The 14,191-nt window shown below is 46.4% G+C and overlaps 1 protein-coding gene across 1 annotated transcript in view; it reads right to left on the bottom strand.

The window, feature by feature from the left end:
• pappa2 (pappalysin 2) overlaps positions 1 to 14,191 on the bottom strand; it is a gene marked incomplete at both ends in the record, with an annotated part of 373,122 nt that overhangs the window by 223,298 nt on the left and 135,633 nt on the right.

A 14,191-nucleotide genomic window follows, 5' to 3' on the forward strand; every position in this document is an offset into this window, starting at 1 on the left:
GTTCGGTCAATGATTTTCTACCATTGGGGACATTTAAAACTGTTATACTGTATGTGGACAACCTCATAATATCGTATGAGTCTGCAATGAAAAGCAATAACACAAAAAGATTATTAGAAATTGAAATTTTGCTCCGTGTTCTTGAGAAGACATACAGAGATGCTCCATCCTCTCCTGCTTTAAATAATATTATGAAACTCAAGTATGAATACAACACTATCATTTATAGTCAAATAAGTGTAATGTTGAGAGCTGTTACAAAAATGTTAACACGTCAGTTGAGAGGTACCCAGGCCAATAGAGCTATTCATACGATAAAATCTCTGGGTCCCTCATTACCAGCCCAGAGGAGATTAACAAATGTTTTAAATAATTTTATCACAGGCAGCTGGGTGGCGCAGCGGTCTAAGCGCTCGTCACCAACGCGTGAGACACCGGTATCGAATCCGGCTGTCAGCGTTGCCTCCGGCTTGGGCCGGCCGTCCTACTGACTCAATTGGCAGAGTCAGCGGGAGGGGAGTCGATGGGTGGTAATCTGGTCGTTGTAAACAGCGACTCCTACAGGTTGGTCAGGGCGCCTGCACAGCAAGGACAGGAGATGTCGAGGGTAGTGTGAGCCTCCCACACGTTACACCTCGCCAACGAGAGTCCGCGCTGGCAGGTGAAAAAATAAGTGGCTGGCTGACTCTGCATGTATCGGAGGGGACATGCAATCGATTCTTCAACCCTCCCTACGACCGACCAGTGGGGGGCACATGCGAGCAACGATCAAGACAGGAGAGGGGGGAATTGGCACGACTAAATTGGGATGGGAGAAAAACAGAAAAAAGGAGGAGAAAAAGTGGATAAAAAAAAATTATATATTATGAGAAGCTCTATACCTCACAGAGCACCGCTAGCCAATCAGACATTAGCAGTTTCATCCACTCTCTACCACTCGCAAAACTGAGCGAAGCTGCACGTAACACACTGAATGCAGGAAGTGTTTACAGCAATCAAAGGCTTCCCTAATGATAAAGCTGCCGGCCCTGATGCTTTTTCTATAGAATTCTATAAAGAATATATTGCATATGTTGCTCCCTTAATGTTGCAGATGTTTAAACATTCCATGCAAACTGAAAGCTTGCCTGATTCTCTCTACACAGCTAATATATCTTTAATTTAAAAAAAAAAAAGGCAAAGAGGAAACGGACCCCTCCTCGTACCGCCCTATTGCCCTCCTTGGAAACGAGTTAAAGGTGTTCACCAAAATTCTGGCCAACAGGCTCAATAAATGTATAACGGCCACAATTCATCCACATCAAACCGGTTTTATTCGTGGGAGGTTTTCTTTTTTCAATGTTCGGTGACTACTGAACATCACATATGGCAAATATGACAAAAATACAAACACTGTTATTTTGGTCCTCGATGCACAAAAATCTTTTGACCAAGTTGAGTATAACTATATTCAGTCTGTGATAGAGTTTGGTTTGAGAAGGGACTTTGCTTCGTGGGTTGCAATGCTATATTCCCACCCCCCCGCATCAGTCCTGACCAACCGCAATAAATTTACTGTACACCCTTCGCCCTTCACCGTAGTACACGCAAAGGCTGCCCATTATCTCCATTGCTCTTTGCCATTGCAATCGAACCTCTCGCTATTAGCATTAGAAACCATCCTTCCATTATACCTATGAAACTAGGTGGAATTGAGCACTACATGTATTTTATATGCGGATGATGATGATTGTTTACCTGTCATGCCCAGAATAATATCTACAGTACCACCTTTATTAGACCTTGTTGAGAGATTTGGCAGACTCTCTGGATACACTATGAACTGGCAAAAGAGTGAATTTATGCCACTTACTGTCTGAATCCAGGATTCCTTCAGAACCTGCCTTTTAGAATTACAGATACAATTGATTGTCTTTTCACTTTTTATAAACCCAGGTTTTTATATCTGTTCCAAAACCTGCCAATTATTTTAACAAAAGCATGTTTAAGACCCTTGACACGCTTAGTATGCCTTTTATTTGGGGATACAAAACACACTGTATTTTTTTTATCACCTGTGCAAGCCTACAAATATGGGAGGCCTTGCCTTACCCATGTTTCAATATTACTACTGGGCAGCTAATGCAAGAGCTCTGGTCTACTGGCAGGACTCATACCCTGGTGAGACCACCACTACCACCCCTGCATGGCTAGCCATAGAACAGAATGCTAGCAGTATCTCTCTCCCAGCACTTCTCTTTGTAACAAAAATTTCCCTTGGGGCCACTATAATAATAATGCAGGACTTAGGAAGTCTTTATTTGGCATGCAAACGACACACCCATGCGATGGGTGGCACACACACACAGGAACACACACATGCAATTTTTCTTGTGTCGCCTAATGCGATTGAGTCTCTGCACTTGACCCATCCCGTCGTCCTTCCCCCCATGGTCAGCCGGGAGCAGATAGGGCGTTGACGTGAGCCGCGCCCCGGGGACCAATCCCAGTGCTCCTGCCCGTCTTCATCAAGGACGCCACAGCGTTAGCAATCTGTTGTTGTGCATGTTTTTCCATTGGGTTTATCTTATCGGGGGAAACCATTGCGAGCACGGGGAGAACATGCAAACTCCACACAGAAAGGCCTGGGAGATACCCCACCTGGGTAACTGGCATCATGGAAACCTGGTCCAAGAGACAACTTCATGAGAAAGAACTCCTTGAAAATATGTTACCAGATTAGAAACCTTTTTAAATGACCAGAGACGTCGGTCTGTACTCCCATCTGTCATAACAGATAGAATAGTCTCTATAGAAAACGATAGGTTATGAATATAACCGTAGTTCTATGAGTACTAGTGACGCTCAGCGTCATTCTGCACATATCTCACTTCGTGCATATGCACTGAATAAAAACTCACAATGTACCTTTACATACCAACATTCGTCTGGCCACACCCCTATCCGCTACCTTCATAAGCAGGTGTGTGGCCCCACACTCGCCTCCTTCCCAATCTTTCACCACAAGGCAAGATCAAAGGCTGCAGTGGCGTCTAGACGTTGAGCGTCATTAGTACTCATAGAACTACGGTTATATTCATAACCTATCGTTCTATATTGTACTAGCTTCCGCTAAGCGTCATTCTGCACAACGGGAGCTGAGCGGGAGCTTGAAGCTCGACAAATGTACCCCACTGAGGCCCCCCACAACCATCAGAACCGGGGAGGACCGAGCCCCCCGACCCTCCCTAATGGAGGATACCCTCCCTATTGGAGGACGGGAGGGAGACGGATCCGACCGTGCGAAGAGGAACTCGAGCAACTCAATGCACAGGGTGAGCAGACCGTGGCTTGACCCCACGACTACGCACACGCACAACCCGCATGCCACCAGGGAACGAACGGAAGGAACAAACCTCGTTACCGACCCCAAAATCACGGGGTCAAGAGCAAACTCAACCCCGTGGCAAGGCCGTAGCAGCGGAGCGCGAAGGAAGACCCAGACCCACTGAAGGGACTGGATCCCCCGGAAAAAGGGGGCCCGGAGAGGTCAACGACGCCACAGCATCAAGACCTCACCAGGCGGTCACTAGTGACACCGCCCCCCACATCGCCAGCGTATTCGGACAGGGCCCATCCAAGAGCGGGCCCTTCCCCCCACTAGCACGCCGCCTGGCACACTGACCCTGGCATACTCAGGCAGTCGGCATGGCTGTAACTCGAAGCACTCAAGAGGCTACACTACAGCGGAAGCAGGCAGCGCACCGGGGAGATGACCTCCAGAAGAGGTCGATACCTCAATCCAGGCAGCAGGCACTTGACCCGAGCCTGGAGCACTGCGGACGAGACAGGCGCCAAAGGGGTCAACTGAAAACAGCACCCCGGTGGAAGGGGCATATGCTGGCATTGTTGGGCACCATGACAAAGCCTCCACCAAAAAACCCAGACTCTCCAGAGGGGCAGAGGCAGAGAAGGCTGACACGATTGGCAGACGTCATGAACGTGCAGGGGCACACTCAACCGGGTAACCCGGGAGTTGACTCCGCTCCAACACACCAGGGAATCAACCACCCTCTTGGTACCATATGCGGTGGTTGTTCCTATAACCCCTCAAGAAAAAACTCCAAAACACACCTGCGGGTATACACTGGCTATACCGCAGTACAAGTGTTTCAGTTTTCAAAAAGGGGTTATCCCAGGCCTACGTGTCGACGAAACACAACTTCGGACCGGGCCCGGCGGACCGGCAAGCACACAGGGATGCCAGAGGAGGTCCATAAGACCACCCCAACAGCCCCCTCTTCGCCATGCGTAAGAGAGGGGCGAAAAGAATGGAGAACCAGCCCCTTTATGATAGCACAGGGTACAACATGTACCCAACAAAAGGGTCTCCATAACGCCCAACCCTGTGACACCCGGGCCGACCCGGCATTTTTCCCCCTGAAAAAAGCACAAGTCCCTCAGGGTACCAGAACAGAAGATCTGCGTCCCCGGCGGACAACGGGTTAACTGACCTGGACCAGCGTGACCAGAACCAGTCCCGTGCCCTAATCACGCCGACATCCCCACTCCAAGAGAGGGGGTAGGTACGTGTGTCGATCTAAAACATTAAAGAGGGCGCCACCCAGACGGTCCCATTCGTACCGCGCTCAGTGGCCCACCCCAAGGGCGTGAGACCCCTCTACCTATGTTTTGATCTATTCCGTTAACATCCCCCAGATATGAACGAGAATCCGTTGAGACCTAGTAACAGGCGCTCAGAAGAGAAAACCTCCATCCCAGTTGCCCTATAAAAATGCTGTTTTAATAACGAGCAACCAAGGCGTACCAGCCTCATGCGTGATTCTTATCAGAAACACCCCGAGCCAGCACTATGTACGCGTCGAGACCCAAACACATCAATGGATAGTCCAACAAGACACCAGACATTGTTCCTCCAAGTCGCCTGGGAGAACGACAAGGAGCCGTCGTGCTTCGTGTTCTTTCCTCTTTTTTATTAAAAAAGAAAGAAAAACACAGACCGACATGAATCCCACGTGACGCGGCTGAGGGAAATTCTTTTTCATTTTTACATCCCGCCAACCTCACCACAGGGAGGAGACGGGAATCCTCCAGAGAGACTTCCCACGTGAGCCATGAATTGAAAAGTCACGGTAACATTGAGCCATGTGACCAACAGACTCAAGTTACACATATATCGAGCGTAGCAGAACACCAATTTCCTACGCTCTGCCCCGACAACTTGACAATAACAGAACCACACATGGGTCTGAAAAAACTCACGGAAGCTGTCGTCAAATAGAAACGTGCCCAGTGATGTATTCTATGACGGGGGGAATCCCATGACTCAACTGCCCGTGATAGGTGCGGAGTCAGGGAAACCCTCCCCCCTCCCGTGCCAAGCTGCCTAACAGCTTGGCCGCACTGAATGAAAAAGAGGGTCAAAACCCCCCTGACCAATCAGAAGAGGGAAGGAGGGGTTTATCCGGTACCCCCACGCAAGCCCAACCCTCGAATACGACAACAACAAATAGCCATATGATACCTTAAGTAGCCAGTATGCTAATGAACAGCGCAAACACGCTAGCCACAGACAAGTCTGTGAACAGGGTTTATAACAAGGCCAAAGTTTTATATGTGTGAACCTGACACCCGTGTTTATGTTGCAAGACACAGAAGATTTGATAGAGAGAGCGGCCTGAAAGACCGCGGTACCTTTACACACACGAGCATTACTGCAGACCAACACAACAGTGTTGCGGCTCAATATCACTGTTTAAGCAACAGAGCACACAACTAACCTCTACCTTTATGTGAAGAACCTAATCTTCAGGTCGAGGCAGAAAAAACCTTTTTCAACCGAGTGTACAGTAAGCTGCAGGCCTTGCTTAAGCTCTATAACATGAAATGTAGCGACCAACAAGACTATAAGTCTAGCCCTCCTATCAAACCCACACTAGCGAAGGTTCACACATCGTATCCCCATCATATGTAGTGAATAAACATACAGTTTGTAACAAAATACAGTCCCTCCTAGGAGGGACCTTTTATTTAGACAAAAATCATATGTTGGGCCGGGAAGGGAACAGGGGGAACCAATAGAGGGAAAAAGTCACTAGCGACGCCTGCCACAAGCCGCTCAGGGATTGCCACCCCGGGGAGCCCCGGAGGGACGGTAAAGGACTGGAGGCTGGTCTCGACGATCCCTACCGTCACCTCCGAGCGTGGATGGGCCGGCTGCAGTGGCCGACGCGCCCTCTCTCCTCCTGGCCTTCTTCGCTGAAGGGCCAGCAGTGGCGGTGGTAGCAGCGGCGGCTTCGGCGGCGGAACCTCGACGACGAGCCTTCCGTCTGACTCCACCGGCGACATCGGACGGGGGGAAATGAGGCTGGAGCACGGACCGCTCCTCCTGCATTTCCCTGCAGGTTGAGGTCATCAGCTGCAACGCCGACCCGAAGAGCACAACATCGGAGAGGGGTGCCGTCAGAAGTGGAGTCCTCTTCCTCTCCGGCACACGCGCCTGCTCCAGCCAAAGATGGCGCTGGGCTAGAGTGGCCAGGGCGCGTACTTTCCCAGCGGCGACGGCCTGCAGCTGGATCAGATGCAGGATGGCCCCTGTTGCCTGGGCGAGCTGATCACGTTGCACTTCGGTCAGCTCCGTACCGCCCGTCATTATCCCGGACATGAATCTCGCCAGCTGCGCGATGTTAGACGTGGCAGCCAGAGATTGAGTCGCGGAGATGAATGACTGGTCACTCCAGTAAGCCAACCGCCTCGCCGATTTCCCATGGGGAACCGGCTCCGTAAAGGCTCCCACACCACCTCAGGACAAAGGAGAGCTGCCATCGGCATATCAAGCCGAGGCACCCCCTCCTTCATACCTTCTACCAAACCCACCACCCTCGTGACTCGCACGTAGGCGGGGGTGAGGCCCGTGATGTGGGAGACCACCTGTCCCTGACGGACGTAGGCCTCCATCGAGGGGAAAAATGGGCAGACACCGCCCGTCTCTCTCACAGGACAACGTTGCCATAAATGACCTATGAGATCATCAGGGACAGGAACAGGCAGTGGCTGCGGCAGCGGCACGCCGTTTGCGACTGCCGCTGCCGCCATGAGCTCGGGGAACAAAGCACGCAGTTCCCCCTGCATACTTTCCCCCACCGAGCTCGCGTCCCTCACATGCGGCAGACTACTGGACATCGCAGAGCCACATTCCGATGTGGCTGATAGCAGGGCATCCCGCCGCTGAGTCGGAGGTTCTAACCCAACATCAGCGTACGAGGGACCCCAAGGAGACCTATCACCCCCCGCCAGTGTAACCTGGACGGGAGGCGGACATGTCTCCACCGGGGCGTCAAACAAGAACCCATCTGCCTCTACCATGTAGTCCTCAGTTTCCATCGGCCACGGAGAAGCAGACACATCCTCATCCGGCTCCAGCAACTCCCCAAAACCAGGCCGTTCGCGTCTACAAGCCACCATCTTACGACGGGAGCGAGCAGACGCAAAAAGCTTGCGTCTCAAATCCTCCGCCACCAGAGGAGCCGGCCACCCAACAGCGGATGACTCTCCGGCGGCAAAGGAACCAGAGCAGGAACCAGGCCATCTCACAGGAGACGGCGCTGGTGCACCAGCTCCTTGGAGAGGCAAACTACCCACCGGACGCCTACCGGGCGCGGATGCCGTCCACGACAGTGGCGTCAACCCCGCTCCAAGACGTACGGCAGAGGAGGAAATGAAGAACCGCTGGTGAAGGGTAACGTTGCTAGCGCGACCCTCCGAGGTAAACATTATGACTTAGCTTTTTTCTTTGTAAAAGTATGAGAGAAAGAAAAAAGCAAGAAAAAATTTAAACACATAACTCAACTTTCTTCAGCTTAATACCCTTGTCAAGTGATTGGTATACAGGCACTCTCTTGTGGTGAAAGTGAAGAAGAAGGCGAGTGTGGGGCCACACACCTGCTTATGAAGGTAGTGGATAGGGGTGTGGCCAGACGAATGTTGGTATGTAAAGGTACATTGTGAGTTTTTATTCAGTGCATATGCACGAAGTGAGATATGTGCAGAATGACGCTGAGCGGAAGCTAGTACGATATAGAACCTTTACATAGATGGTCATTTTGCCTCATTCTCCCAACTCCAGCATACATATGATCTCCCCCCCACTCATTTATTTCGGTATTTACAAATCTGGAACTGTGTTCGTTTAAATGTTCCACATTTTGTAACGTATATACTGATGTACGCCGTGATATATTCCCTCATGACTACAGAGCCCAATACCAAAGGCCTGATATCCAAGTTTGTAGACTAATTTACAGAACACTGTATTCCATCTACACAATGCTTAAGGGAGTCTTTCTTGGAAGAGAGATATTCAGGTGGACATTCCAATGGACACCTGGGATGAGGGCCTCCGCAGTGTCCACTCTTGTTCCATTAATTCCAGACATCAGTTAATTCAATTTAAGGTGATACATATACTTCACTATTCTTGTACTAGATTGTGTATTGTGTACCGTATCTGCTGAGGGCTCACTGGGTCACCTCTTTTGGTTTTGCTCGAAGCTCCACAGGTTCTGGAGTGAGGTATTCCAATGTTACTCACATATTTATACCCATGACTTTCCCCCAGATCCAGTAGTGGCTATTTTTGGCTGGTCACAAAACATGACAACACTCAGTCACTCTGAGATACAGACTATACGGTATGGCATGGTAATTGCAAAGAAATGCATTATTTTAATGGTGTGGAACAAAGAAAGAGTACCACTTTTCCAAACCTGTTTGACAGAACTCATCAATATGCTACACATGGAGAGCATACGCTATGAAAACGCAGGGCGGCCCGAACTGGGAAGCTGTCTCAAAAAGACTTTGTGTCTACTATATATATATTTTTTGTTGATATTTTTTATATGTTTAACACTGGTAGGAGGCACAAAAGAGTGACTGGTTGTCTTGCTTTTTTATTTTATTTTCTCTTTTTATTTTATTTTATTTTTTTATTTTTTTATTATTTGTCGTTGTTGTGCATATCTGATGTCTTGATTTTGTCTGTTTTGTTTGTATATGTGTTAAAACATTGAATACAAACAAGATCAAGAAAACAAACAAGGTGTGTTTTGCAGTACAAATACTTTTGTCATAACAAGGTATACTTTCTGAATGTTACGTTACGTTTGACATTGCAAACTTCAGCCTAAACTAGAAGACTGAGACTACGGTTGGCTAATTAGTAAGTAGTGTGGAGAAATATGAGCGGGATTATCACAAGCATGAAGCAAAAAGCCTGGGAGAAACCACACCTTTGCACTCAGCTTCATACAAACAGGTAAAACATGTCCAACTCGTTATTCCAACGGCATAAATCCTTCGGACCCTCGTCACCATGTGGCATGAGCGCTGCACCAGGCGCAAGGACCTGTAGTGTACGAAATAATGCAAGTTCCTATTGCTGTGTTGGAAGGCATGCTGTTGACGTGAAATGTACACCGTATCATTGGCCGATGCCATTAATTGGTAGCCCCTGATGGGGTCTATGCTAGAGTGACTGTGGTGTAAATAGATCTAGAGAGTATAATGCCATCCACACAGTGGATCTGATGCGGTCTGTGTGTGCACTTCCTATCCACACACAGTACAGACAAAGCACTCTGCTACCACACCATTAGAGGTCAATTCAGAAGATCCCACCTGTTTTCTACCTATAAATACAAAATTGCGTCTTCCTCATTTGAGATGCAGCGGTGGTTGGAACACTTACATGTACTCATCATCACGGCCACTAGGTGTAAAAAGTTATGGGGATCAGTCACCTCGTTACAGAAGAACCCGGGGAGCCTCTGTGTATACACACGTGAGAACAGCCAATCACCGCTGCACATGTGGTAACGTAGAAGATAATAATCTGACTCAAATGGCCTCCTGCTTTGAAAAGGAGGATACATCAATAGTGCTGCACTATTCCCATCTTTATGCGGTGGTCCCACCCTGCACCATACACTTCTCACGTCCTACTGAAGGCTGTATTCTACTGCTTAATACCCTCTTTACACAGCTGATCCATGGATAAAACAGACCTGGGATAGTGTTAGTCATGGTGTTACTGTATTTAAGTGCCTTTTACATATTTACACTGTAGAGATAAAAGTCTACGTATCTCATCCAACAATTACACATGGCCTATCATGTGGTTACCACTGGTATCAAACTCCCATATGTACATTACATAGTGGTGATGGAAAAGCCTATCATCACCATGGCATTTGACAATTCTCTAACTTTTCTTTTCACAAAACAAAATACTGGGTCAGCTCTGGCTCTGGGTCAGAACCTATTGTTAAACCATCCTGTCAGGTTCAAGCCCAGGGTCTTCTTGATGTGAGGCAACAGTGCTAACTGCTGCAGCAATGACCAGACCACCACAGAGCAGCCTTGCTCAAGGGCACTTATATAGTAGTTGTTGAGGGAGTGGAGATTTGAACTGCCGCCCTTCCGGTCATAAGCTTGCTGCTATAACCTTAAGGCTACCACTGTTCAACAATTTTTATTTTTATTTTTATTTTTAAGATTTTTTTTTGGCGTTTTATCGCTTTATTGCTACTGGGCAGTCCAGTAGAGAGAGACAGAGGAGGAATGGGAGACAGAGTGGGTGGAAGACATTCGGCAAATAACGACGGGTTCGGGAGTCGAACCCGGGTCGGCCGTGTCGCGGCTGAGCGCGCTATGTGGTTCGCCACTGGGGATATTAAAATTGAGTCAAGATTAAGTCTTTCTTGTCAATGTTGTACTGCTGACCTTTTTAAACTATTATATTAAGGTGTTACATGTTACACAATACATGTTGACAAGTTCTCATATCTCTGCTTACAGTTGACTGTCTTAGAGTCAGCTTATGTTGCTTATGTTGTGGCCTGTCTGCATGCTTTAGACCTCAGACCTCTTTAAGGTGCAGACCTTAAAATACAGTGGTACATCGTCCTCCTTGGTAAATAAATACTATGAATTTAATTTAACGTTAATGTATTTATTTATTTTGTTGTTTATCGTCATCATTATCACAATCACAGAATGAACAAAGAAACCTGCATGTAGAACATGATGTGTCTTTACTGTGTTTAAAGAATGCTGCTTTTAATTGGCCAAAGTTCAGTTAATTTAAAACGTATTCAAGGGTTCTCTACATTCTGCTTGCTTTAGACCGGTGATGGTGATCTCGTGACTATAGTAAAATTTAGGTCTAACATTGGGAAAACTAAGTAACTAACATTTATTTAGCTAAACCTGCTTTGTTAAATCTGAACAAGTGACCCACTGATCATCATCAATATTAACAGTAGTATCATCATCATCATCATCATCATCATCATCATCATCATCATCATCATCATCATCGTCATCATTGTCACCATCATCATCATTGTAGTATAGCATGTGCAAAGACATCTGACTGGGAATCTGCACCCATGTCTCTGGGCGCTTGCGGTCTATTTTAGAATGCTGCTTCTGACAGAGTGGAAAACAGAATTTCAGCAGAATGTTAAATCTTACGGATGTGCTCTCATCCCTCTGCTTACAATGGATGTCTGAGATGGACTGCCTGCCTTGCACATGGTACTGTGGAGCTTCTGTTGTGGCCTGTCTGCATGCCTGAGACTGGGCAAGGGTGCAGACATTATAAGTACTGTTGTCCTGCGGTGACTGGAACGCCATGGGACTTTTCCCTGGGGCATCTTTGTTTGTCTTGGCCATGCTATTTCATCTGTTTTACTGCCATTTAAAATGCACGGTTTTGGTGTAAATTAGGTATTATATGGACATATTATTGGAGGGTAGAAAGAATTTAACATGTCTCAGATCCCATCATAACTCAGAAATACAGCTCGGTTTTGTTCCCACGCTTACAGACAACTGTAAAACATATCATTTACAGCTTCATAAAACATTTGAAACCCATTTTTAAACGGCCACATGTGGGGGGGGTGCTTGTGTCAAAAGCTTAACGGTTAACGAATTGTAAAAAATTTCATAAATTCCTGAATTACCGAACAGAACCACCAGTAAGGCAATCTTGCCAACAGATGTGACATTATACTCCAGATAGAGTATTTAACCTCCTGACCCAGGACTGCAGAGGAAAGCTAGCCTTAGATCCTTTGCTGCACTGTGCACCCAAAGTAGGTTTTCCGCATAATTCCAGGGCTTAGACAGACTGGAACGTGGCCAGATTGACTTTGCTTTGTGGCTGACTAGCCAGAGCTGCAGGTAACCAGTATGAAGAACAGCATTTATTGTGCTGAGAAGGACTCTACCGACAACATCATTGCTAATAGGGCAAATGGTTATAAACCTGTTTTCCATTCTTCCTGATACAATAGATGTTCATACCTAAACTTCACCAAAAACAAACTCCTTGCCATTCCCCATAACCGTAAAACATAGTGATCCTTTCCGTAACCCTTTACATGTGGAGAGGACAAAAGGATCGCCAAGGGTGGAGAAAAACAAACGTCCCTGACGGGATTCGAACCGGCGTTGCAAGATAACAAGGTGTGGTCTCCAACCAGCCGGTGTTGGGGGCATTGCACAAGTGTCAGGAGCACATGTCTTTACGGGTCACTGCAACCTACTTTACTATGGACAGCTGGCTGGCTGGCTGGTGTAAGGGTGTTTCTAATTTAAATAAAATGTATTTAATGAAACATGACAACAATGTTGAAATAAAAAAAAACATTCTTACATTGATTTTCGGGGGGGAAAAGCATGTTGCTCTACAACCAGCGCATCATCAATTGGCTTCATATTCCTGATGTGAATTTGTTGAAAGTCTGGGACAAACTGTATTTAATCAATCCAACTTGCAGTCCAAGTGTTTATTTGTATTCAGAGACTCAGGACGGCCTAATTGTAATCCCCACTGATCTGGTTCTTGGTTTGATTAGGTCCAATCTGGGACATCTTGAAATTCTGACTGTTGAAAAGAATATGCCTGGAAAATACAGACTTGATATTTCATTACCCCGGATATACAATCAAAATAGTAAAACGATAAAATGCTGGAGAAAATTTTGTGAAGAGAATGCTAACCATTCTCACATGTTTTTGTGTCGGGTGATTACCAAAAAAAGGTGGGGGATATAATATCACAAGTTCTATGTACTCAAGTATCAGAGATTACTAGTTTCATATTTCTCTGCTTACTTCCTCCCTGTATCATGCCAGAAGCTTAAAAATACCCAGGATCATTAGAATCACAGCACTAAAACTTAAAGTTATTGATGGAAATGGAAATGGCTTCTTAACTTTTTAGCTAACTTAGTGAAATTATTTATTTCAAGCTGACGAAAGCCTGATTCCATAGCAACATATCTAATATAATCTAATATGTAATGTTGAAATACAACTGACAATACAGTATAAAAACTAACTTCTGGGACATCTTGGGTTTACCCTTCTGTTAGACCAGTGGTTCTCAAACTTTTTACACCAAGTACCACCTGAGAACGTAGCTGGCTCTCCAAGTACCACCATATGACCGGTGTTAAAATACAGTCTATTCAGCTATGCACAGTTCACGCAGGAGGCAAATGTATTCCTAATACCATTATTTATTGTTAACTTTTGTCAGACACAGCCACAATGTACAAAGGGATAGCACTAGAACTAGCAAACGCTTCCACACAACTCATACAATGCAAGGGGCATTGAGAACATAATAACTAACATTCTCACATAGCATGTGAGAAAATTAAGAACAACTGTATTTCAGCAAATGTACTTAATTCTCCCTCTCCCTCTCCCTCTCCCTCTCCCTCTCCCTCTCTCTCTCTCTCTCTCTCTCTCTCTCTCTCTCTCTCTCTCTCTCTCTCTCTCTCTCTCTCTCTCTCTCTCTCTCTCTCTCTCTCACACAGCAAGCAATTGTCTGTCATTCTCACACACACACACACACACACACACACACACACACACACACACACACACACACAATTATTTTGTTACAAAAACTTAATTTCCTGCATTCTGGTGCAGGAATTTTTTTAATTTTACCCTTTAAATGCCAGTGTTTGTGATGGGCATCACAAATTATTGTAAAAAAGAAAAGAAAACACATATTCAATACTTTTTTTTAATGTTTACCCTTTAAATGCCAGTTTGTGTGATGGCATCACAAATTATTGTTAAAAAATACACACAAAAAGTTAAATAT

The sequence above is a fragment of the Notolepis coatsorum genome (assembly GCF_963971535.1).
Source record: "Notolepis coatsorum genome assembly, chromosome: 13".
Taxonomy (NCBI): domain Eukaryota; kingdom Metazoa; phylum Chordata; class Actinopteri; order Aulopiformes; family Paralepididae; genus Notolepis; species Notolepis coatsorum.